General features: G+C 36.2%; 1 protein-coding gene and 1 long non-coding RNA gene across 4 annotated transcripts in view; one reads left to right on the plus strand and one right to left on the minus strand.

The window, feature by feature from the left end:
- Positions 1-27,595, minus strand: part of CACUL1 (CDK2 associated cullin domain 1) — a 75,261-nt gene that overhangs the window by 32,462 nt on the left and 15,204 nt on the right. The window lies entirely within an intron of this gene.
- On the plus strand, positions 8,586-10,650 carry LOC140513928 (uncharacterized). The gene is made up of 2 exons (XR_011970416.1): positions 8,586-8,929; positions 10,252-10,650. It is a non-coding gene; the product is annotated as an uncharacterized lncRNA (long non-coding RNA).

The raw sequence follows: 27,595 nt of genomic DNA on the forward strand, positions 1-27,595 counted from the left end.
TCATTTAATTCTCCTAACAATGCTAAGAAATAGGTGCTTTTATGCCTCTTTTACAAAATGAGACTCAAAGAAACTAAGTGGCTTAGACACAGTCACACAGCTATATAAAATGGTATTCAAACTCAAGTCTCTCTTCCTCCAAATCAAACACTACCACACTTTCTAGGAATTAACTAGTTGGAATCCTATCTCCTTAACTTATTAACTGTATGATATGGGTTCAAGGCACATCTATGTACTACCTGACTCACAAAATAGCTGTAAAAATCAAGTGAAAATATATATAACAGCACTTTGAGAGGCGTAAAGTACTAAACAAATAAGACAAAGTTTACTTTTAAGTAAATTTTCCTTTTGCATTAACAAAAAAATTAAAGCAACCAGAATAAAAAAGTAAATTTTGAGGAAAAAATTTTTGCATAAAAATTCCATAAGCATCTGATGGAAAAACATGAACGTATAAAATAAAAAAGCCATTCCCCTGTGGATAAATGATCAAAACATATGAAGAAATCATTCTCAAAAGAAGAATATAAGATTGTAACATAAGACTGTAACAAAACACTAAAAGGAGGAATAAAAATCAAAATAACTCTAAGGTTTTACTTTATTCCCAGCAAATTAGCAAAAATGCTAAGAAACAGAGTCTAAGTTGGAAGGGTTACCAGAAAAACAGAAACATGGATACTCTGTTAGTGGAGCTATGAATTTATCCAACTATCCTAGAAAGCATTTGGTAATTACCCCAAGGAAGTGATTACAATGCCTCAAAAATCCTATGCTTAGTCATATATACTCTGAACAAACTTAAGTCTAATGGATCAAAAATACTCACAGAATCACTTCTTGTAGTAGCAAACAACTAAAAACAAGATGGATGCCATCAACTGAGACTGAACAAATTGTGGGGAATTGTAAATGTGAAGGAATATTCCTACGTCATGAGAAACAATGAATGTGACGACTTATATGAACTGAAATAAAGTGAAGTAAACAAAACCAGGAAAACTAAATATACTACTATAGTTTAAATGGAAAGAACAATTAAAACAGAAATCAAATACCCTAGTAATGTAAATAAGCTTGAACCCTCTACTTTTGCTTTGTTAGTTCTGCTGAACTGCTTTTTTGTTTCCTCTTTTTTATTCCTTATTATAATACACAATACTTTGGGTGGGGGAAAGATCTAGAAAACAAAAAAAATAAAGATGACATAAAAACAAAAGATAATCAAAGGAAATAAAATTGCTTGTCATACTTTAAAAAAATAAGTATTCAAACAGAACAGTATATATTGAGTTTATATACTAAAATTGTAAAAAAAAAAAAAAAAGTTAACAACTTCTGGTAAAACCAAATGGGAATCTCCAAAAAACTGTATGAATATAATAGTCTTCCAGCACTAAGTGATGGAGCTTAAGAAGGGATCATGATTAAAGGCAACAAAAATGCTTTTATTCAGCATCTATAAAATATATAAAGACTAGGTGAAATGACCTTTGAAATTCTTTCCCATGTTAACATTCTGTATTTCTGAAAAGGACCTAAAAACAGACCCAGCTCAATGATATATACATACATACATATCTACACACATATAGATGTATACACACACTCACATACAAACACTCCGTCATATTAAATAATGATCAAGATTCCCAGAGAGAAACAATAGTAAAGCTCTTCCATTCAACATAGGTCTGAACAAAATGAAAGCAACAATAGTAACTATTAATAATACAATTAATAAAATTATTAATACTACTACATTTATATAGCACTCACCATATGCCAAGCACCGTACTAAGCGCTTTACAAATATTTCATCTGATTCTTAGGTTTTTTTCCTTCATTTTACAGACGAGGAAACTTGAGTTAAAGAGAGGTGACTTTCCTAGGGTCACAGAACTGGTTAAGTGTCTGACATCACATCTGAACTCAGCCTTTCTGATTCCAAGCCCCAGGCTCTATCCACTGAGCCACTTCAGCTAGCTCAGGACACCTGAGAAGGGCCCAGTGAGAGGCATTAGCTTTAGTTATGGGGAGGGGAACAAACAAGGCCTGATTACCACAACCAAAAGTGTATTAGGGAAGCAGTGGGAGCAGATAAGTGGGGTCTGACCTTGGGCAACACCACCAAGCAATCACAAGGGGTTCAAAGTTGATCAACTAAGGGGAGAGTATTCCTGGGTAAAAGAGGTACTTAATAAAGACAAACACAAGGCCTAGGGGCAGTTTTGATTTGTTTTAATGGTTTTAAGAGGAAAGAAAAGGAAGGAAAAAACAAAAGCACAAGGGAAGAAATAAAGACAAGAGAGAAAGCTGCTTAGTCCATACAAATGGAGTGCATGAGAAGAGGAGTATACAAACAGGGAGGGTAGGGGCAAAGGAAGCAGCCATCTCATGAACCTTACTCTTACCTGGACCAGACAAAGAAGGGCTGAACATATACAAAGTCTGTGCAGAAATACAATAAACTCAACAGAGAAATAGGCAGGAATAGGGAGGAAGAAAAGAGGCATTCAAGAGAGAGGACAATGAGGAAGTGAACAGCTCCAAGAAAAATAAATGTTCAACTTTGAAGCACGGATCATAAAGGGGAACTTTTTTAAAGAAAGAAAATATAAGCATCAATAGGCAACATTCAACTGGAGAATGGCTACACAAATCATGGAACGTGAATGTAATGGAGTATTACTGGACTGTATGAGAATCCTGCAAAGATCTATATGAACTGATGCAGAGTCAAGGTAATAATACACTATACATAGTAGCTACAAAACTGTAAATAGAACAATATACCAAAAAATCAAAAGTAAATGTAACTTAATTATACACAAACCTACCCCTTCTTTAAGGGGGAATGTTACACATTGCACATATTTTCAGACTTTTTTTAATGTATTAATCAGTTGTGTTGGACTTTTTTCCCTCTCTCCAAAAAAAAAATACTACATGTCATATGGGACTGGGGGGAATACATGGAATACTATGGGAATGTAAAAAACAGAAAATAACGAAACATCTTAAAAATAGGCTCTGAATTAAATGAATAGAGGAGGAATAGTGGTGAGTAGGAGCACATCAGTTTAGAGATTATCCGTGCTGCTCACATTTGTCTTTGTTTATGACCTTCACAAAGGGGACAAGAGGACAACAAGGAAAATGTATAAGGGGAAATTCACAATTAATCATAGCCATGAATATGAATGAGATAAACTCAACCACAAAATATAAGACACAATGGATTAAAAAGGAGAATCCAACAGTATGTTATTTATAATAAATACATTGGAAACAAAGATTGAATTAAAATGACAAGCTAGAATATAGTTTATTGTGCTTCAGATGAAATCAAAATAATAATCATGAACAAGTATATATACAAACAAACTATATACAGGATAAATAGAAAATAATTAACAGAGGAAAGCTCTAGAATTAAGAGGGGTTGAGAAAATCTTCCTGTAAGAGACAAGATTTTCGTTGGAACTTAAAAGCCAGGAAGGCAGTAAGAAGTATTGAGAAGGAAAAGCCTTCCAGGAATGGAGATCAGCCAGGGAAAATGCCCAGAGTGAAGAGGCAGAGTGTCTTGTTTGTAGAACAGCCAGGAGACAGTGTCACTGGATCAAGGTGCATGTGGAGACGAGAAAGACAGAAGGGAGCTAGAAAGAAAAGAATATGAAGGAGAAGGGAATGATCCATAGAATCAAAGGCTGAAGAGAGGTCAAAGGGAATGAGGACTGAGAAGAGGATATCGAATCTGACAACTAAGAGGACATCAGTAATTCTGAAGTGAAGTTCTGGTGGAATGATAAAGTTGAAAGCTAGAATGTAGGAGGACCTACTGCAGAACTTTTTGAAAAGTTTAGCTATAAAGGATGGTAGTGAAGATGGAAGGAACAATTGAGGGATTTTTCAGGATGGGGGGACATGTACATATTTTTAGACAATAAGAAATGAGCCAGTTAACGAAAAGAAATGGAAAATAAGTAGTAATGGTGGGGATGGCAGAGGAGACCTCAGAGGGAATGAGATCATTTGAGCAGGAAGAGAGGTTAACCTTGGTAAGGTATAAACCCAACTCAACATAGGAGACATGGGTGAAAGTATCTGATAGAAAGTGAGGCAGAAGGGAGGAGGCTCACAGCAACTGGCCTTAATTATTTTATAGAATAGGAGGCAAGATTATCAGCTGAGAGGGGTGGGGGAAAGGGAGCTATGGAAGGTCTGAGAAGGGATTAAAATTAAAAGGTTTGGAAGAGTTATGGAGAGTGGGAGAGTGAGTTCACAGAAGGACTCACTGGTAGCAGTGAGAGTCCAGTTGAGATTATGTAGCAAAAATTTCTAGTGGACCCAGATAGAAGGTTTTTGCATGACTTTTCCCACCTTCACTCATAATTCATGTATAATTTCATCAAACAAATAAAGGAAACAAAAAAGAATTGTGATTTGAGCTTTAAGGGTCACATTTATATCAACATTTTCATAACAAAAGAGAAAAGACTGATCAATGAACTAAGCACAGAAAATTTTTTTAAATGGAAAAAGCAACAAATTAAAAAATTTCACAGTAACACAAAAAAATCCAAACAATAAACAAAATTACCAACAAAAATCATTAAAAAATAAAACTGAGGTGGAATTTTTTTAGTGAAATAAAAGCTGTTACCTAATCTGATGATAAAAGAAAACCAATTTTCAATGTGAACAAGAGAATTCATAACAAATGCAGAGAAAAGGAAATTATAAACTATTTTTCTGAATTATATGCTAACAAAACAGATACCTATGTGAAATGGAAGAACATTTACAAAAACACAAAATACTCAGACTATCAGAAATAAAAATACACAATTTATTAGTCTACTGTCAGAAAAAGAAAACAAACAAGCCATGAATGAACTCTCAAAAAAAAAACCTGGGACCAGATAGATTCATCAATGAATTATATCAAAGAACAATTCTAACACTACACAAATTGTTTGCCAAAACAGAGCAAAACGAGGATCATAAATTGCTTCTATGAAACAAATATGATCTTGACAAATTAATGAGACAAAGCAGAAAAATAGAGAATAATCAAAAGAACATCAATACAAAAATACTGAAATATTAGCAAAGAGGCTAAAACAGTGTATTTTAAAGATTACATGCTATAACCAAGTTGCATTTATATCCAAGAATCCAGGGTTAGTTCAAGGTTAGGAAAGTGTGCATGAACGCATGTGTGCATGTGTGCACGTGTATGTATGCATATGTATTATACATATATAGCATACCTATAATATACTACATATTCATTTTTTTCAAATAGATAGTATTCATACACCACTTTAAACTTTGCAAAGTACTTTGATGTTAACTCATTTGAGTCTCATAATAACCCTGGGAAGTAAGTGCTATTATTATCCCCATTTTACAGATGAGGAAACTGAGGCAGACAGCAATTAAGTGACTTGCCCAGGGTCACACAGCTAGTAAGTGTCTGAGGCTGGATTTGAACTCACGTCTTCCTGACTCCAGGTCCAGCACTCTATCCACTGCGCCACCTAGCTGTCTAAAAAACAATAAAAACCATATGATTATATAATTAAAAGCAGAAAATGCTTTTGATAAAACACCCACTTCTGTTAAAAAACACTTAAAATTATAGGAATAAATGGACCTTTAACAAGGTAAATGATATCTAGGTAAAAGCTTTTCTAATAAGATGATCAGCAATAAAATAAAGTTCAGCCCACTACTATAATTTGATGCAGTTTAGAAATACAAACTATAGTAACAAAACAAGAAAAAGAATTTGAGGAAACAAACAATGGCAGAGTAAAAAAAATATCAATTTTTACAGATGATAATGGCTTAACTTTGGAACACTAGAGATTCAAACAAAAATTAACAGCAACAATTCCTAACTTCAGAAAAGCAAGATATAAAATAAATCCACCAAATCACCAATCTTTCTTTATATTACCAACAAAACCCAGAAGCAAGAGACAGAAAGAAAAGTTCCATTCTAAACAAATGAAGAACATGCAAAATATTTGAGATTCCACCTACCAAGACACACTCAGGATTTATATTAATATAAAACACTCTACAAAAGTAAACAATCAGAGCAATATTAACTGTTCATGCCTGGTTGGGCTTTACCAATATAATAAAAATGACACTACCTAAATTAATTTACAAATCCGCTGTCATGCCATTCAAACTATTATTATAAAACTAGAAAAAAATAACAATTTGGAGTCAAGAACACTGATTAAGCACTGACTATGTCTGGCACTGTTAGACACCGGTGATACACACAAAGATAAAAACAGTTCCTGTCCTCAATGAGCTCATAATCTAATGGGGCAGACAATATGCAAACGCCTAGGTACATACAAGATACATACAGGACCTGGTGGGAGTATCACAAGAAAGGTACTAGCATTAATAAGGATCAATAAAGGTCTTTTGCAGCCAGTGAAAATGGATGGAATAGGAGGGCCAGTGTCCTGAGGACATCAACTATATAGAAGGGAGTAAGCTCTATCTTGAGAGTGAGGCTGGTGACTTCGCGTAGCCCTCCCTTGTCATGGTTTGGTCTGGTCTACTTTTCTTTCTTCTATCTCTCTCTCTATTCACATAGGATAACATACCTACCTATATCTTAAGGTTAGTGTTCTTTCTTAAGAACCATGCCTTAAACCCAAATCACTCTTGCTCTCATTGATCAGCCAATAGGAAGTCCCAACCCAAGCCCTACTTGGTCACTGCTTAGGCTCAGAGTGAGTATAAATAGCAGTGGTTTCTGTTTTGGCCAGAAACTTTGAGGGTCTTCCCCTCCCAGATTGATTTTTTTTTTTAAACAGGTAAAAGAGGCCATTCTTTGCCTCATTTTTTACCTAGCCTGGTCTTATCTGACACTGAGATCCTTTCTCAAACTAAACTGCCAAGCATTCAAATTCTACTACAGGGAACAAAAATGTATGCTTGCCAAAGACAAGTCTTTACAGTTCTCCAATAGTGGAGAACTCACATGGTACAAGCATTCACAAGGTGGCAGGAAGAAGTGATACAAGGACACTCTCAAGGTCTCTCTTAAGTGGAATTTGGGGTGGAGCCAAGATGGTGGAGTAGAAACAAGGACCTCAAGCTCTCCCCCCAAAGCCCTTAAAATACCTATTAAAAAAAAATGACTCTAAACATGTTCTAGAACAGAAGCCACAAAATGACAGAGTGAAATAGATTTCCAGCCCAAGACAGCCTGGAAGGCTGACAGGAAGGATCTATAGCAGCGGGCTCCAAGTGGAGCAGAGTCCAGCGTGAGCCACATCAGCACAGAGCCCTGCTATGGCGGAGCTGATGGTGGCTGTGGAAAGGAAATCCTACTCACAGTTCCAGAGCAAAAAAGAGTGTTTGTGGTTACTCACAGACCAGGACACAAGCCAGAAAAGGAGTAAACACCTCTCCCTTGACTATGCCACTTTGGAAAAACTGAGAACTTACAGGTCCCCAGAGACATCTCAGAGAACAGCTGCACAAAACCTCTGAAACCTGGGGTAGTATACCTTCCACCTGACAAAGGACTCAAAAGTCAAGTAATTGGCTGGGAAAATGCCCAAACTAGGAGTAAGAGAAAGGGAGAGGTAGAATGTAGCAAATCATTTCACATAAAAGGGAGAAGAAAGAACTTTTAAAATGGAGGGGAAGAGTGGGGAGATGAAAGGGAATAATTGAGCCTTACTCTCACAGAATTTAGTTTAAGGAGGGAATTACACACACTCAATTGGATATGGAAATCTATTTTATCCTGCAGGAAGGGGGAAGGAGATAGGAGAGGGAAGATACTATAATAGCAAACACTACTGTGGGAGGACAGGTCAAGGGAGAGAATGGAATAAATGGAGGGGAGGAAGGGACAGAAGGAAATGTGGTTAGTCTTTCACAAAATAACTATTATGGAAGTGTTTTGCATGGCTACATATGTATGACCTGTATTGAATTGCTTTCTTTCTCAATGAGGACAGATGGGAAAGGAGGAAGGGAGAGAGAATGGAACTCAAAGCTTTAACAATGAACATTAAAAATTGTTTTTGCATGCAACTGGGAAATAATATATGTATGGACCATGGGGTATAGCAATCTATCTTGCCCTACATGAAAATTGAAGGGAAGGAGATGGGAGAGGAGGGGGGGTGACAGAAAGGAGGACAGACTGGAGGAAGGGGTGGATGGGGTGCATGTTGTCCTGGGGTGGGGGTTGGGGAGAGATAGGGAGAAAATTTGAAATTCAAATTCTTGTGGAAGTGAATGTTAAAAAGTGAAAAATAAATAAATTACTTTTTTTTTTATAAAGGGCTGTGGAATTGACTGTATGACATGGGAGACACTAGCACAGAACCACTGAGTATGGCATGCCCTCATCAAGAATGTGCTGTGCTCTATGAGCAAAGCAAAACTGAAGTAGCACAAAAGAAACAGTAGATACAAAAATTTAGAGAATCTATCCCAAACGATTACATGGACTATTTGTGCTTGACCTGTAGTAGAACTTTCCAAGCTCGTATTAGTCTGATCAGTCACAGTTAGACACGCTGTAACTTGACTCTCATTTTGGTTCTCTTTGAGAACAAAGGACAATAACCAGGCCTTAATCACCAAATGGGTGTTGCCTCAGTCAAACTGAGACGTGGGAAAGACATTAACTTAAAAAGACCAAGGTCTCCCACTGCATCTGGGGTCATCTCCAGTTGTCCTGATTTATATCTTGACACTGGGCCCAGATGACTTCAGAAAAGAGAGGCTGGTGACTTTGCACAGCCCTCCCTCCCTTAAATCCAATTCTACAAGTCATGGCATCACCTTCCTGATGTCATGGTCCTTTTCAAGGACAAAGAACAGACAACAGAAGGGAGTAAGGAGTCAGAAGACTAAAAAGGTAGGAATGGGCCAGGTTATAAAAGGTTTTTATAGGCAAATGGGATTTTACATTTGATACTAATTTAACAGCGAGCCAATGGAATTTATAAAAAGGGGAAAGGAGGTGGCACACAGGTGGTCAGACCTGTGCTTTAGGAAGACAACTTGGATAGCTTAGGTACTTTTTTTCTGGGGGGGAGGTGAAAGGAGGGCACTATAGTAATACTATTTTTTAATAAAAGAAAACATGAAAATCAATGAAACTTTTTAAAATGTTTAAAAGAAAGCTGAAAAAAGTTCAGAGGGAGATAAAGACAAGCTTGAAATTCCAAAATTATCACACAGAATTTTTCAATTATTTTGTTGATTTTACTTCTAGTTTCCGTAGGAGACAGGCTGAAGAAAAGAGAAAAAACTTTATCTTAATGAAAAGAAGAAAACTGTGTAGGTGACTTGGAGGAGAATAATCAAACAGTATAGTAGGCTGAATTTAGGAAACAGAAATTTGGAAAAATTTAAAGAACAATTTCCAGAACCAGATGCTGGTTCAGATTATGTTTGTATTTTGCTAGAGAAATAAAATCAAAGACAATTAAGGAGGCAGTTAAAAGACTGAAGAAAATTAAGGAGTTAATGGGGGAATAAGGAAAAGAACCTGAAGAGGTAGGATAAAAAAGGATAGGAAAGGAGTTGACAACAATAATAATAGCTAACTTTATATATATATATATATATATATATATATATATAAAATCACTATAAGGTTTACAAAGAGCTTTACAAATTTTATCTCATTTCATCCTCACAACAAACCTGGGAGATATTCTATTATTATCCCCATTTTATAGATAGGAAAACTGAGGCTGATGAAGAAATCAAGGAACTTGCCCAGGGTCACATAGTTATTCAAGTGTCTGAAGCCAGATTTAAATTTAGCTTCCTAACTCTATGTCCAGCACTATATATACTGCACCACCTAGCATTGCTAATAAGGATAAAGGCAAGTAAAAATAGAATGACTGAAGGGTTACAGAAGTTGAAAGCAAGATGGGTGAGTCAAACTGTTAAAAATCAATAGACTGCAGAAAGACTGAAGGGGAAGCAGTAGCTTTACTATGGAGTTCAGACAAAGAAACTGGAGTGAGGTCCTTAAGTTGTAACCAGGTGCTTAGGACTGAACTATAATAAAGGGTTGAAAAAAATCTCAAGCCAAGAGAGAATGGGGGAAAGTGTGCAATGACTTCCACCACATAGTTGATATTTCTATTCTGTGTTCTAAATGTAGGCTTATCTCCCTCCTGGACTAGTTAAACGGTCTGAAAAAAGCTCTCTATGTTCTAGGTTGTTAGGGAGAATGAAAGTTTCCCTAAGAGAAGAGGGATTCAATGAGGTAAAAAGTATGTGAAAGGAAGGAAGGGAGATCTGACCCTTCTCTCAATGATGGAGAATGGAAGAATATTACAAAGAGGAGAAAAGGAAGGAAAAAGACAGCTGTAAAACTGAAGCTTAAAAAGAGATTTTAGATTCTTCCTGAAGAGGAGAGATCTGGAAGCTCTGAAGAATAAAAGCTGCTTGTCCTAAAAATGACAGAGTCATCAATGCTTTCCGATGAGAGATCGTTCACTAAAAGGAAGAGCAAGAAGAGATGAGTGGTGGCTGGTAATTTTCCTCCTCATAGACACTGAGACAGCTATTTGTTTGTTTCAGTAAATTACAATAAAAGATATTTCTCTTCATGAAGCAGGTATCTAAGACATAACAGAACCTCCCAAGGCTTATCAAAACAGACACCCACTTCTGATGATTCCGGGGGCACAAATGACACTACCACAGCCGTATTAATTAAAGTATTACCAATGATTATGATATCTCAGCCAAGAAATTGAAGCTCATGGGGCACAGACTGTTATCTTCCTCAGTGTCATCCGCTGAAAGTAAGAGATACAAACTTGATTGCTTGCTATCTTGGGGAGGGAGAGAGGAGGGAGAAAAATTTGGAACTCTAACTCCTGTAAAAAATAAATGTTGAAAACTATCATTAGGTGTAATTAGAAATATAAAATACCATTTACATAAAAAAGGGAAAAAGATAAAGCAAGAGATACAGAAAAAAATTGTATTTGGGAAGTCAATGGTTGACAGATGGTTATATCTGAGAATGGAATCTGAATTTCTAGATCTAGCTTACAGATTAACACTGACAGATTTCTGGTCAGAGACAGCCTAACAAAGGTGGATTAAAAAAAATTGCCAGTTTGTTTTGCAAACCTAATCAAAAGACCTTTAAAGCCAAAAAGGGTAGTTGAAACTGCTTATACATATTCTCTAAATTAGATACTGTATAGTTTGTGTGTTCGTCTATCGTTGCTGAAGAAGACCATGCCATAAGAGAAATAATGACATGACTTGTGCTTCACTTTGTTTTTTGAGTGAGGGAGGGCTGTGCAGGTCACCAGCCTCACTTCTCCTCCAGAGCCATCTAAATTCAGTGACCACGATATTCATCAGGATGACTGGAGATGACCCAGGATGAGGCAACTGGGGTTAAGTGACCTGCCCAAGGTCACACAGCTAGTGAGTGTCAAGTGTCTCAGGTGAGATTTGAACTCAGGTCCTCCTGACTCCTGATGCATTTATTCATGATTTATGCTACATAATCTCAACTGGGCCTTAACTGATGTTAAATAATTTTTTTCCATCTCCCTAATTAATTATCCCACTCACTACAGTGACTCTTTCCAACTTTTTCATCCCTCTTCAAACCTCCCATGACTCCCTCTCTGCTCACCCTCTCAGATGAGAACCTTGCCTACTATTTTAGAGAAAAAATTGAAACCATTTGCCTAACACTCATTCACTTCTCCTCCACATATCACATTACTAAGATGCCTTCTGAAACTACTTCCTCCTTTACCCTCTCTCTGAAGTGACCCTTCTCACCCCAGCAAAAACCTCTATATGCACTTAGTGATCTCATTCCATCTGTCTCCTCCAATAGACTGCACCTATATTGTCCCCACACTCACTTCTCTTCAATTTCTCCCTGCCTACTTCCTTACTGTTCACAAATATGTCCACATATCTCTATGCCCAAAAAACTAATCTGATTCATCCATCCTTCTTTCCTGCATTTTGTTGCTAAACTTGAGAAGGCCATCCACGACAGATGCCTCCACTTCCCCTGCTCTCATTCTCAACTCTCTACACTCTAGCTTCTGTCCTCTTTCATTCAAATGAAACTGCTCTCTCCTAAGTTACTAATCATCTCAACTGCTAGATCTAATGGCCTTTTCTCAATCCTCATCCTTGACCTCTCTGAAGGCTCTGACACTGTTGATCACCCCCTTCTCCTTGATAACCTCCTCTCTAGGTTTTCGTAACACTACTCTCTCCTGGTCCTCCTCCGACCTACATGAACACTATCTATATCTATATATCTCCATTGCCCACTTATCTGAAGTGTTCCACAGGGCTCTGTGAAAGACCCTCTTCTTTTCTCCCTCCATACTATCTCACTTAGTGATCTCATCTGTTCCCACAGATTCAATGGTTATCTCTATGCTGATGACACATCTACTTTTCTAGCTCTATTTCTTAGCTGGTCTCTAGTCTCACATCTCCAACTCCCTATCACACATCTCAAACTGGTTATCCTATAGATATCTTAAACTCAGCAGGTCTGAACTCATAATCTTTCCTCCTAAATCCTTCCCTCTTCAGAATTTTCCTAATTACTGTCAAGGGTGCCACTATGTTTCTAGTCCCCCCAGGCCTACAATTAGGTATCATCTTTGACTCTTCACTATCCCACTCCCTTCCTCTACATCCAATCTGTTGTCAAAGACTGTTGATTTTTATCTCTCAAATAAATCTCCTCTATTCTTAATACTGCTACCACCCTGTTATATAGGTCTTACTTTTCACACACCTGGACTAGTGAAATCTCCTAGTTGGTTTTCATGTTACAAGTATCTCTCCACTTTGGCCCATCCTCTGCCAAAATGATTTCCCTAATGATCCAACGATGCCATCTCCCTATTCAACAATAAACTCCAGTGGTTTCCTATCACCTCAAAGATTAAACATCCTTCACTTAATGCTCAGGGCCCTTCAAAATCTAGCACCAGTCTCTTTATCCCCTCCTTCAATGTAGTTATACTGGTCTCCTTGTTGTTCCTTTAACAAAATATTCCATTTCTTAGACTTGGGTATTTTTACTGGCTATTATTCCCTGTGGCCTGAATGCTCTCCCCTTCCTCATGTCCATCTCCTGCTTTCCTTCAAGTTCCAGCAAAAATCCCACTTTCTACAGGAAATCTTTCCAGATCCTTCTCTATTTCAGTAGCTTCCCTCTGTTGATTACATCCTATATATAACTTGATAGTACATCATTGTTTGCACATTGTGTCCCCAATTAGATCATGAGTTTCTCAAAGGGAGGGACTGTCTTTTGCCTTTTTTGTATCTCCAATGTTTAGCACAGTGCCTAGCACACAGTAAATGCTTAATAAATGTATAATAGCTGACAAAAGCTCTGGGTAGATAGACCTTATTCAACAGAAAAAGGATTACATAAAACCTGGGATTGGGCATTGCATACTAACGTGAGGAAATCTAGGAGCCAGGATGCAGATTACTTAGGGAAAGGTCAAAGGAGGGAGAAACTAGTGATTATGTTACTGAAATATAATGATATGATTATCGAGTACCCAGCACAATGGTATGATATATTTAAGAAATAGGAGACTTCAATCATTCAAACATCTGCTAGAGCTCTATCTGTGCCAAAAGCTTATCAGCTAATATCTTCTCAATTTGTCTTAGTTATCTTTCTATCCTAGAGTGTGATAGAGAAGAAAAAATATAGGTATGGTCTGAAATGCACCTCACATTCTGGGAAAATAAATTATAAGGTTGACAAAAAACAAAAACAAACAAAAAACCTAATAGAATTTTCAGCTACTTTAAGAGCTGCATAGCTTCCAGGAATAGGAAAGTAGAAATTCCACTATCTCTGCCCTTGTCAGATACCATCTAGGGGATTACTTTTCAGTTATAGGAATCACAGCTTAACAAGGACTTTGATAAAAGGGAGTGTCCAGAGAAAGACAATCAGGATGGTAAAAATCCTTGAGTCCATGATAGGAATTGGTTGAAATAACTAGGCATATTTAGTTTACAGAAAAAATGACTCAGGGAGGATAAGATAGCTGTATTTACACTGAAGCGCTACCATTTTGTAGAAGGAATTAACTTGACCCTTAGGCCCAAACAAGGAATATCAGGGAGGCAACTTCAGGCTTCATGTCAGGGAAAACTTTATAACAATACAAAAGGAGAATGGCTTGCCTTGAAAGGTGCTGGGTTTCCCCTCCTTGGCGGTGATCAAACAGAAGTCAGACCATCACTTGTACAAATTATAGTGGGGATTCCTTTTATGTATAGATTGGCAACAATTTTATTATAGAAAGATTTTAGGAACTTATTTTTATATCTTCACATTCTGATTTGGTTTAAAATTTTGCTACTTGTTTTTGGCCATTGGGTGCAATTATGAAAACCAATATTGCTTAAAATTAATCTTGTACCATTTTCTGAAATATTTAATTTCAGAACAAAAGGCAGTGCTTTTATTTTTGTTCTAGGAAACTTTTTTTAAGTAATGATGTGAGACAAAATATAATGTGTTGATCTAGGATTACAGTATTCGTAATTATGTATAAAAAGATTCACCATGAAAATAAGTGCAGCTTATGGATTATCACCAGTACAATATAGAGCTGCTGTTTTATAAAATACCTGAGAATATTTTTTGCTTTGTATAATTCATTACTTACAAAACATAGCAAGGGACTGATTTTTAAGAAATCACACTGTATTAATCTAGTATTTCAATTTACTTAATTCATGATTTTCTTAATGTTAATCAAAATCTTATTAGTAGAAAATAAACTACATATACATAGCTAAATCTGAACATTCTTAAAAAGAGATCATTTGTAAAAACAGTAAATCACAGGATACAGAAATTCTTTATGTTGCAGAATTACAGAGCAACATCAAAATTCAAAGAATCCATTAGTTACCTCCTAAAAGAAAATCTTCCTAGCAGGGAGGGGGGAAAAAAACAACAGGGATATTGTTGAAAAAACCAGAGCTCACAAGCCAAAGAAAAAATACCGCAAGCAGCCAGAAAGAAAAATTCAAGTCGCTCAAAGAGTAACGGTCAAGATCATTTGATCACAAATCACCAAAAAGAGCAGAGAGCTTGGAAAATGAGGTCTAAGGCCTAAGCAAAAATAACTTACTCTGCAAAACCAAGTAGAATCACTGAAGAAAGGAAAAAAAATGCATCTTAAAAAAAAAAAAAGAGGGCTTCCAAGCATTCCTAATGAAAACACCAGAGCTGAGTAAAAAAAAATCTGACAGAGGAGTCAAGAAAAGTATAAAAAGTTATACATAAGCATACAATCATAAAGGACTTAAAGTTAAACTGTTCTTTATGTTCCTTTATTATGAGATGGTATACATAACCCCTCAGAACTCTATCAGCATCAGTGACCATAGAGATCATCTAATTAGACAGAGGACCTGGGAATGATTCTGTTATTTTTTGATGATATTTAAAGAAAACTAGAAAGGGTAAGAAAGACGAGGAGAGGAAGAATGGGGGAAATTATCACACAAGAATGGATACACAAGTAGAAAGCAACACAACAAGAAGGGAGTGGGGAGAAGAGAAATATTTGAAACACACACACACACACACACACACACACACCAAAAAATATTTTACCCAATAAGGAAACAAGGCAAAAAGGTTAGGGAAAGGGAAAATGGGAGTAAGTGGGAAAGTAATGAACTCCCAAAGAAAAAAAATCACAGGACCAAATGGATTTACAAACGAATTCTACTAGACATTTGAAAAACAACTAATTCCAATACTACATAAATTGTTTGGGGAAAAAGAGGAAGGGTTCCTTTGATCTTCTATTACACAAATATGGTCTTGACACCTAAATCAAGGAGTCAAAACAGAGAAAGAAAACTATACAGAACAAAAACAACAAAAATTATGTGATGATGTTAACAGATGCAGAAAAAAGCTTTAGCGAAGGCACAATATAGATTGCTATTAAAAACACTAGAAAGCACAGGAATAAATGGAGCTTTCCTTAAAATGAGAAGCAACATCTATCTACAACCAAATGCTAGCACATGTAATAGGGACAAGCTAGAGGCCTTTATGAAACAGTGGTAAAATAAGAATGTCCATTATAACCAATACTATTCAATGCAGCTGAAATGAGAAGATAAGCAGGAAACAGGAAAAAATTTTTGCACCAAATTTCTGACAGAAGTTTCATTTTTAAGATATGTGGAAAACTGATATAAAGAAGTAGTTTTCACAAGAAGAAATTCAAGCTATTGATCACCATGACCTAAAATCACTAATAACTAGAAAAATGCTAAAACAGTTCTAAAGTACCCCTTCACACCCATAGATTGGCAAAACTGACTAAATGGTAAATGACATGCTGGAGGAGTGAGAAAAAAGGTACACAAGTTCACTATTGGTGAACTTGTGAGCTGCTCCAGGCACTCTGGAAAGCAATTTAGAACTATGCTCCAAAAACTACTCAACTGTGGCACAAGTAGGTCTATACCTTCTAAAAGATCCATTTCCTTTTTCTTGTTTTATAGAAATAGGTAGCATGTCTACTACTAGATTGAACAGTAATGGTCATAAGAGACTTTCCTTCTTCCTTCACCCTTGATTATTTTGGAAAGGTTTCTAATATACAAAAATTTTCACTGCAGCTCTTTTCATGGTGGCAAAGAACTAAAAACTGAGAATGTGCCCATCAAATGGGGAATGGCTCAATAAGTTAATGACATATGAATGTGATGGAACACTACTCTGCTGTAAGAAATGATGAAGGGGATGGTTTAAAAGAAACCTGGAAAATTTGTATAAACTAATATAGTAATATGAGCAGGAAAATAATTTAAGCAATAAGGACATACTGTAAAGACAAGTAACTCTACAAGGTTTAGGAACTCTGATCAACACAAGGAACCAAAACTCTAAAAAACTCATGATGAAACATGCTATCTACTTCGAGGATTCAGTACAGATTGAGGCATCATTTTGGGGCATAGTTAAAGCAGGAATTTGTTTTTTCTTGACTACACATATTTTAAGAGGTCTTGTTTTCTTGGTTTTTCAATGGGGGAGGGGCAGGGGCAGGGAATGGTGGCAGGGAGATAAAACTGAACTAGAGTTCTATTTTTTGACACATACTGGCTGTGTGACCCTGGCCAAGTCATTAAACCTCTCAGTGCTCTAGGCCACTCTCTTAGAAAAAAGGATGAAGAGCAGTTGCTAACCCACTCTGATAGAGAGTTTTCCATACTAATAAAAATCACAGATCCAATTCATATATTTACTTCCTAATATATTATTTTGAAATCAATTATAATGTCACTATCATCCCTAAGACCACATCTGAAAACTAAAAATTGAATTACACCATCCATATTCTTATTTAAAAAGAGCTGGACCAGATCTTGTCTCCAGGTCTTTCACTGGTCTACGATCCTGTATAACAAATAAGGAGTCATTCAAACACACACCTGTCTTCATGTGAAAAGGAGTTTCAGGACCCTTCTATAAACTTACAAAACTAATACAGTATTTTGACTGCGCATTTTACATTACAAGCAAAAACCTACAAAATTTTCAGAGAACTACTGTAGCAAATCTGAACAAAACACTAATAAACATAACTGTCTCTTCTAGGCTTGATGAGACAATGGCAGAGAAGCTAAAAATGATTAACAAAAGCCAACCAACAAGACTTTCTTATTATTGGCTACTTCTTGCAGAACAGATACTCTTTTATTAATAGATTTAAATTGAAGTTGCTATATTTTTAAAACTCTGGAATTCAACCTGAATATCTAAACCATTTTTAAAAGTAGAGGGCTATCTAATTTGTTTGCATTCAATAGTTCAAAATTTTCAACTTGGTTAATATTTCAAGAATAACCTAGCTAATTAAAACTATGAGGTCTCCTTTAACATAAAACTCACATACATTTAAGTACTTACTTATATCTACATATAATTTGTTACATGAGAAACCTAAGGATAAAACATAGTCCTTGCCCTCAGGGAGTTTATAAATTAGTAGGGAGTCATATATTCAAATAAATGTGGTTAAAAAGTACATTATCTAATATGTTATTTAATTATCTAATTGAAGTCTGGCAAATGCATTAAAGGTAGCATAACCTAAGTGTTCTCAGTAAATATTAGAGATATTGAGGGAAAATTTCATGGAGTAAGTGACACATGAAACAAGTCTTGAAGGGTAAATAAGATGTTCACAGGCAGTTTAGAGAGATAGGGTCCTAACAACAGGAAATGGTGTGAAGAAAAACACAGAAGCAGGAAGGTAAAGAGATAGGAAGACTAGTAGGGATGTACTCAGAAGACAACAAATAGAACAATGTGGTTGGAATTTCAAGTGTGAAAGGAAAACTAGCAGTAATAGAGATGGAGGTAGAAGCCAGGCCTTCTAACTCCAACGTACTAAGTACAAGACTGAAAAAGACATAGGAGAAATTTGTATGCAAATGATTAATCTATCAGAAAGTCTTCAACCTTCAACAGAAGAATTAGGAGGTCCTCACCAGAAGTCACCTCTAATACAAAATAAAAATCAGTAACACAGGGCAAACAAAAAAGATATAAATAGTATATTAAGGAGATCGGTTGGTTAGTCGATTGGTTGTTGTCCTTTGTCTTCGAAGAGGACCAAAATGACAACACTGTGATAAAGTGAAATTTCCGTGTGTCTGACTGTGACCGATCAGACCAATACCAGCTTGGAATGCTCTACCACAGGTTGGGCACAGACAGTCCGTGTGAATATTTGTGTTGGATACTCCAAATTTGTGCATCCTACTGTCTCAATTCTGCTGTGCTCATAGAGCACAGCACCCTTTCTGATGTGGGCACACCACGCTGAGGGGGTCCTGTGCCAGTGTCTCCCATGTGGCACAGTCAAATTCAAAGTTCCTGAAAGAGAGACTTTGAGAGTGTCTTTGTACCTTTCCTTTTGGCCACCATGTGATCACCTGCCCCATGCAAGTTCTCCATAAAATAATCATTTTGCATTCAAACAACATGGCCAGCCCATGAGAGTTGCTCTCTCCGAAGCATAGTTTGAATACCTGGCAGCTCAGCTCGAGCAAGGACTTCAGTGTCTGGTACCTTATCCTGCCAGGTGATCCTCAGAATCTTCCTAAGACAGTTCAAATGGAAGCAATTCAGTTTCCTGGCATGGCACTGGTAGACTGTCCATGTTTCACAGGCATACAACAATGAGGTCAGCACAATGGCTCTGTAGACCTTCAGTTTGGTAGTCAGTCTAATGCCTCTTCTCTCCCAAAATTTTCTTTGGAGCCTCCCAAACACTGAACTAGCTCTGGCAACGTGTATGTCAACCTCATTGTCAAAGCGTATGTCCCTCAAAAGTACACTACCAATAAGTGAATTTATCCACAGCATTCAAAACTTCTCCACTGTTGTAATCTATGGGTGGTGGTTGATGGAGCACCTGTGCTTTCTTGGTGTTAATTATCAGGCCAAAATCAGCACAGGCAGCAGAGAACTGATCCACACTTTGTTGCATCTCAGCTTCAAAGGCTACACAGAGTGTACAATCATCTGCAAACAGAAAATCATGCACCAACACTCCATCCCCTTTGATCTTGGCTTGCAGCCTTTCCAAATTGAAGAATTTATCATCAGTGCCATAGCTGATCTTCATGCCGTGTTCATCCTCACTGAAAGCATTTGACAACATGGCTGAAAATATCATGTAAAAAGCATTGGGAGTAAGCACACAGCCCTATTTCACTCCACTGGTGACTGGGAAGCCACAAGAGCATTGTCCATTATTCAGAACATGGGCAAACATGGCATCATGAAATTGACATACAATATTAATGAACTTCTCTGGGCAACCAAATTTTGACATAATTTTCCATAAGCCCTCATTGATTAATAGTAAGACTTTGGTCAAATCTACAAATGTTGTATACAGACCTCTGTTCTGCTCCTGGCATTTCTCCTGGAGTTGTCAGGCAGCATACATCATATCAACTGTTCCTCGGCCCTTTCTGAAACCACACTAACCCTCAGGTAGATGACCATCTTCCAGGTGAAGGATCAGCCTATTTGTGTTCAGGGAGGACCAGTACCTTTTGTGTGATGGGTGCTGAGCCCTTTTCAGGGTTCATTCCAACTTTGGTGTCCATCTGTTCCACCTAACTCTCACCTGTGGCTTCAAAAGCTGCAGCATGCACAGTGGCCACACCTCGGTAACCATTTTAGCAGATGGGCCAAACCAGGTTGAGAATAACCAAGGGGCCTCAAACCCATTTTTGAGTTAGGGAGGTGTCTACCCCAAGCATGTGAAGACTTCCTCTGGTGGAATGGGCAGATGAGAACAATTTGTTCCAGCAGCCAGGAAGGCAGATGAAGCAGGCAATTAAGGAGGTACCATTCAAAAGAAATCACATTATAATAAAGGCAGTTCATGAAATGGCTATCTCTGACTAAAACAACATAAGCAAGTCAGCATTACAGACCTGGGGTTAGAAAGGATCTTAAGTCACTGAATACAACTTCCTCAAAAGAGGAAATTGAAGTGACTTGCCTAGCGTCACACAGGCAGTGAACAGCAAAGCTGGGATTCAAAGAACACCAAAGTTCCCAAAGGATCATCAACTGTCACATAAGTAGATACTTTCATAACTGTCCATACTAAAAGCACTGATGCAAATCTGAATATAAACAACAATTATTAAATATAAAAGGCAGCCAGGTGGATAAAGCATTAGACTTGGAGGCAGGAAGATTTGAGTTCAAAGAAGTCCTCAGAAAATGACGAGCTGTATGACTGTGCAAGTCAGTTATTAACCTTTCTATCAGTTTCTTTAACCGTAAAATGGGGATAATAAAAGCACCTACCAGCTAAGGTTGCTGTAAGGATCATGGGATAATATTTGTTTAACCCTATACCTAGCATATAATAGGTGCTACTTAAATGCTGTTAATTATAATTATAAATGGATCAAATTCCATATTCTGGTTAACTAAATGATTTCAAAGGATTATATAATACAAAAGGTCACATGTCAGAGACTTATCAGTAGGTACGGCATCCACGCCACCTTCTCCGATGGATGGAGACCTCACAACTCCTTTATGCCTTTACATATGCTATAATTTTTTCTGTTATTTTCCTTTAACTTCTCCAAGGAGAATCTGTCCAATTCACTGGAAGCATTTTTCCTTTAATGTCATGAGGGTTCCACTATACCATTCTATCTAGTTGTATACCAGTTGTTATCTCATTCTCACGAAATTACTGACAACCACTCCTCTTCCAGTCAGATACAGCTACCATAATTTTTATGACACTTCTTGATGGTAGGCAGGCAGCAGCAGGTTACAAAAACTTGTTTGCAACAAGGGACACATTCTATAACAACACTTGAGACATGTAATATTAGGAGAAATAAAACAATGATCTACTATACAAGAGCTAATACTGTGTAATAAAGTGTAAGCCAAACAACAATCTGAATTATTACAGTATAGCAAAATACTAGAATGATATGGGAAAAAGTGTTGCTCTTTTCACCAAAGTCTAATTTAAAATGTCACTAATGCAGCCATTAATTTGTTTACTATAATTTCTCCAACGTGGAGGGAAAAAAACTGTTCAGCTGCCAAACTTTTCAACCATATACCACAAAAGAAGTCAAGATTTTTAGGTTGTTTTACTTCAATTTTAAAAGGCTATCTCAAGAGGAAAATGCCCTCAAGCCCACTACATTAAGAACTCTACGGAGTCTGAAGCCACCACAGTTGCTTTTATAGAAGAAAATATATCCATGTCCTCAAACAGCAAAGACTTAATGATACATCAGCCTCAGAAAGGAGGTCAACTGTTAGCCCACACATCTTATATTATGCGTACATATACAACCAAAGAGGGGAAGAAATTTCTACAGAGCATATGTACATAACTGTATTTTCTAGCTAACTAAAGTTTTATCTTTTATCACAAAAATTTGTTTAATGTAAACTGATTTTAAGGAAAAATCTAAGATATATGCTTTACTGCCTTCTTAAACAGTACAATTAACATAATTCCACCTTTTCTCCATGACTCCAGATTCACCATTATGAATATTAATAAAACATTAATATACATTGAAAAATATGAAAGCATACTTTTTAATTATCACTTGTATGTTAATATGGTATTACTGTACATTTTCAAGACTAGAAAATGGATCACAATAAATGTGGAAAATATTCTAAAAATATATATATATTAACAAAAAAATAAAAGCCCTTGTTTCATTTTCCTAAACAGTAGTTTTATAGCTTAGTTATTCTAACTTTAATTTAGATTGCAAATACCAGCCATATCACCATCAGCTTGCTATGTTTGGGGTGAATTTAAAATAAATTTTCTACATGGAAACACTGACTAGGGAATAGATCTTTGACAGCAAAGCAACAAAGATGATGTAAATAGGCACACTCATAAATAATACATCATATTTTTCATTTTTACTCATTACTCCCAATCTGAATATGAAATTCTTACAAACCTCCATCATGGATATTCCTACTCTAATGTCTCCTATAGCCACAATAAAATAGATTTCTCAAGCAAATTGAGTATTTTCTTAAGACAGCTGCTTTAAGTTTTGGCAAAAGGAAGATTTTGAAAAGTTCTATTCAACAATTATTTATTTTACTTGATACTTATGAAGAAATGTTATAAACAAGAAACATAATTATGCTATCTTAAAAATTCTAGCAAGGAGCCTGTGAGTCAATATACCTTGAAAATTAACTTCAACTGCTTATTTATTTAGGCTTTGCAGTAGCTTCAATAGTTAAACAGATAACAGATTTTAAAATCTTTTACAAAGTTTCAGTGTGTTATGACCCTCCCCAGGACAAGAATGGCAAAGTTTTCCTTATTCACTCCAATTTCTCAGTTTACAAAAAGAAAGGTTCTTGTTTATTATAACGTTATGGAATACATAAGTGGTAGTTTAGCAGAAGTCTATAAAATGAAAATGTGAAACGTATTCTTGGGAAAACTGGTAATATCTTAAGAGTGCTATTTCAAGACTATGTCACTTAATGTTTCAATGTTCAGTTTTCTCCAACAAAATATTTTTAGGGAGCAAGAATGAGAAAGTTCATGTAGCCTATATGCCAAAATGCCCAAGTGCTGCTCTAGATGACACAGATAGGGGGTGATACACTGTAGATCCAATGGCAATTCTTATCTCACCCTCTTACTCATATTGGAATAAGAAGGTTGAAAGCAAAGAAACAGAGCTACAAATAATTCACTACAAAAATAAGGTTTCTTTCTTTTTCCTCCCCCCCACAAAAAGCTCCTGATATGCTCTCATAAACATGGAAAGGAGGAAGAGAGTGGAGACAGGAAAGAACATCCACAGAGACATAAACTGAGAGGAACAGAGACAGGGAAGAGATAGAGAGAAGGGGAAGACGAACACATAGACACTAGAATGAAGACAAAGACTGCCTTAAGGTCTTTCATATAATATTGATTAACAAACTGTCTAAGTTTTTAAAGAACTGAAAGGTTAGTAAATATACAAAACTAATCACTCAAAGGTCAACTTATAGTACAGCAAAAAAGTGCTCAATGTGAGATCATGATATCTGGGTTTGAACTCTTATTGTTTGATGCTTCAAAAACAGATGAACCTCTCTGAGTCAGTTTTCTCGTTTGCGACTTGGTCTACCTACCTCACAAATTTATTGTGAGCAAAGTGTTTTGTAAAACTGAAAGCACTATATAAATGTGAATCTATTAAGATCATTCCTTAACTAAATACTCAAGCGTAGAATTTTTAAGAGCCAAAATGCACCTTAAAGGTTAGTTAACTCCACCTCATTTTACTGAGGCAAAAACTGAGATCCATAAAATAAATATCTTGCATTAAGGGTCACACAGTCAAGTAGTGGAAAGGCCAGGATTAGAACCCAAGTCTCCTTACTTCTGGTCAAATACTCCATATATGACTATACTAGCCAAAATAACATTAGCTATAGAATTTTCAACTTTATGGAAAATAATCTAAAATTGAATTTTCAAAGTGAATAATTTGGAAAATGTAAAAATGAACATGATAATTCTAAAAATAATCAGTGTCTTAACAAATGTTTACTGAATAAGTAACCATCAAGTCCTTACATTGATTTAAAGAACAGAGCACAAATAAGTTATTCTGAGATATTTATAATCTAAAATCTTTGCAAGAAAAGAAAGCCTTTTGAACATGTATCCTTCCAAAAGGGTACCACTCAGAGGAGTTTGACTATATGGTACTATAGTGCCATCTAACTGTAAGAACTTTTTAAAATAAGCCTTTATAAAATAGATAAACACACACACATATTAAAACCTATTCACAGAGACACACTGTAGTCTGAAAGTGAATTTAGCAAATTTCAAATTCAACAGCTGGCATAACAAAATATGTGTGCATTCACCTACTGTGACAAACAACCATAAAGCAGGAAATTTTACTTTTCTACAAATAAACTTTGTAAGAAAGCAAGTCCAACTACTTTTCTGTCTAGCAGTTTTCAACTACAACTTTTTACACAAAGAAGCATAGAAGCATATTATCGTTCTTTAAAAATTTCATTGACACTGAGAAGGTTAGTAATTTTGACCATTATATTAAGAAATTTCTCCTAGGAACCAAATTTATTGAGTTTATAGAAGGGTAAAAAATAGGTACTATAATAAAAGAAAAAGGTAAGTATCTAGACATAAAAGCCAACATTCTTATTAAAATTAAGTTTAGAGCTGTTATAAACAGAATTTCCATCAATCAAGTAAGAAATAGTACAAAACAACTAAGAGAAAAATATATTAAATAAGCTGTAGAAAAAAATACACTTCTATAGTTAATATAAAAGTAACTAAAGACCACAATGGCTATTTGGGTGAGTAAATATAAAGAATAACAGAACTGTAAGGCTATCTCCTCCCTAAAAAATAAAGTCCCTAGAGATATCAGGAGAATGGAAATGGTCCAATCAGAGCCATAACAAGAATGGGTGGATCATGTTTTGCTAGGAAGGGAAATTTAGAGGGTGTTAATAATATCGTCACAGGATACTCAACACCACATACAAACATCCCCCTCCCCCCACATACACACCACGAGCTCCCCAGAAGGTGAGCTCTCCCAGATCCCTAGAAAATGAACAGTCCTTCAACAATGCAGAAACCCTGTAGAATCCTGGGGTAAGCTACCTCCTCCTACTGGCCATGTCCTACCTTGGTACACAACCACACACACCTGTGTGTGATTTTTTGATGTAAAAAAATGCAACATAACACTTCTGCTCCAGTATACTGACTCCTCTTCAAGTGCTGAACTGCTTCCTCACCAGCCTTCAAAGTTTAAATATTGTTATGCAGCAGTAAACTACTGGACAACTGACTTTTCTGAAAGCTAAATTACTATACTACAGTGCAACTAGCACTGGAAAAAAATAGTACCTGATTCTTTAACACTCAAAACTTCACTGTGGTAGCAGTAAAATAATGTCAGAGTTTGGATGGACTCCTCACAGTAAAGTACCTTCTCCAGCTTACTCTCTGAGATGTTGTATATACATGCTTATCAATAAAAAGCCTATTTCATTTGAGTAAAGTTTTTCACTGTTTCCAAATACAGGAAATATTGAAAGCTAGAAGGCAAGTCAGAACTTCTTAAATTTTTTCAAAATGCCATGAAGGATGGGGTGGGAGACATAGGAAGGGAAGATGAATTTATTAAGCATCTACTAGGTGTAAAGCTCTGTGTTGATCCTCATAACAACCCTGGGAGGTAGGTGATACTATTATTCCCATTTTACAAATAAAGAAACTGAGGCAGAAAGAGGCTAAAAGACTTGCCCAGAGTCACTAACCACCTATTAAGTGTCTGAGGACAGACATGATCTTCCCGATTCCAAGCCCAGGATTCTATCTACTGCACTACCATGTCACCTCTAATCACACTGCACCACCAAGCTGCCATATATCACAATAAACTCCAAATGGAGACATGACCTAAAAGTCCATATTACAAAAAATTGGAGAAGGGAATTAGAGGTGATCACAAAAGATAAAATGGCCAATTTTACTTCGCCGTATTCATAAAATTAAAAGGCTTTCATAAAAAATTAATGCAATTGGAATTAGAAGGAAAGTAAACTAGAAAATATCTTTGCAACAAATATCTGATAAAGGTATGATAATGCAAGATACAAAGGGAATTGAGAGAAATATATAAATATAACAAATGCCCAATTGGATAAGTGGAAAATGGATGTAATAGCCAGATTTTCAAATGTGAAAATGTAAACTATTAATAACCACATAAAAATGCTCCAAATCACTAGGGTAATTCAAATTTTAAAACAAAGGTTTTGCCACATAAACATCAGACTGGCAAAGAGAACAAAAAAAGAGAACTCCAAATGTTGGAAGAGCTTTGGAAGTCAGGCCTAACTCATACTGTTGGTGAAACTTCCAACTGGTAACAATTCTGGAAAGCAATTTGGAACCATACCCAAGAAATCACTGAAATGTAGTCAGTCTTCTGACCCCATACTATCACTACTAAGCATATACCCCAAGGAAATAAAGGACCATGTGTACAAAAAAGAGTTGTAACAATACTGTGATTGTAGCAAAGAAGTGGAAACAAATGGTAGCATCATAGATTTTAGAGCTGGAAAGGACCTTAGAAGAACCGTAGGACAAATTCCTCATTTTTCAGATGAGGAAACCAATATAAACAGAAAGTTGCTTGAATTGCCCAGGATCACATAGCTACTGTCTGAGGCCAGATTTGAACACAAGATGATGAGTCTTCCTGACTTCCAGCCTGACACTACCCACTGTGCCACCTAGCTGCCCTAGAGGTGTAGAATACATTTTCCAAACTAGGACTCTGTTGATTTGTTTTCCTTGAAAGGAGGAAACAACTTAAATATAAAGTATGGAATTTTAGCTAAAAATAATAGCTAACTATTTATACAGAACTTTAAGATTTGTAAATACCTCATTTGATCCTCCCAAAACTCTGGGAGATAAGTGTTACTGGAAACAGAAGCAGAGATGAAGTGTTTTGTCCTGGGGCACACGGTTAAGTAAGTATCTGAGGTTAGATTTAAACTTAGGTATTCCTACATCTAGGTCAAGCCCTCTATCAATTTTATCACCTAGCTGCCTAGATTTGGTTTTGTTTTAAATAAAAAAAGACAGTAATAAATGCTATCATTTAAGGTCTTATTACACACTTGGACTATGGGGAGGAGGGGCACAAAAGGAAAAGGAAAAGACTCAATACAAAAACCATCACAATTTATAGTTCACAGCACATACTCACACTAAGAATTAATATGGTTTAATAAACTTTGAAAGCCTTGATAATTACACTGAATTACAAGTACAAGTGAACTGTTACATGAATACTTCCCTAAAGCTATACAATGCATGCTATACCATTTCCAACAGGTTAGGGAAGAAAAAAA

The sequence above is a fragment of the Notamacropus eugenii genome, chromosome 1 (assembly GCF_028372415.1).
Source record: "Notamacropus eugenii isolate mMacEug1 chromosome 1, mMacEug1.pri_v2, whole genome shotgun sequence".
In the NCBI taxonomy this organism is placed as follows: domain Eukaryota; kingdom Metazoa; phylum Chordata; class Mammalia; order Diprotodontia; family Macropodidae; genus Notamacropus; species Notamacropus eugenii.